This window comes from Nematolebias whitei, chromosome 14 (assembly GCF_014905685.2).
Source record: "Nematolebias whitei isolate Nwh7 chromosome 14, NemWhi1, whole genome shotgun sequence".
Classification (NCBI taxonomy): domain Eukaryota; kingdom Metazoa; phylum Chordata; class Actinopteri; order Cyprinodontiformes; family Rivulidae; genus Nematolebias; species Nematolebias whitei.
In genome coordinates this window covers 46,134,039-46,134,241 of record NC_056511.1, presented here as the reverse complement: position 1 = coordinate 46,134,241, position 203 = coordinate 46,134,039, and the positions used below count along the sequence as shown (strand labels likewise).

General features: G+C 41.9%; 1 protein-coding gene across 1 annotated transcript in view; it reads left to right on the top strand.

Annotated features, from left to right (window-relative positions):
- The window catches only part of tiprl (TIP41, TOR signaling pathway regulator-like (S. cerevisiae)), a 45,842-nt gene that overhangs the window by 44,583 nt on the left and 1,056 nt on the right, over positions 1 to 203 (top strand). The gene's annotated exons all lie outside the window — the stretch shown is intronic.

The following is a 203-nucleotide window of genomic DNA, read 5'->3' as shown; positions in this document are numbered from 1 at the left end:
GCCTCGTCCTGGACCACGCTCAGCCCGCAGCCTCGTCCTGGACCACGGAGGACTCGCTACAAATTATTGAAAATGTTGGGGGTCCGTTTATTGCATTTATGATTCTATGCAACAAAATACACATTTAAAGGTAATTTCAGTATCATTGTAATGATTGTTGATGATCGATGATCATTGTAATTGATCGTTGATGATCGATGATC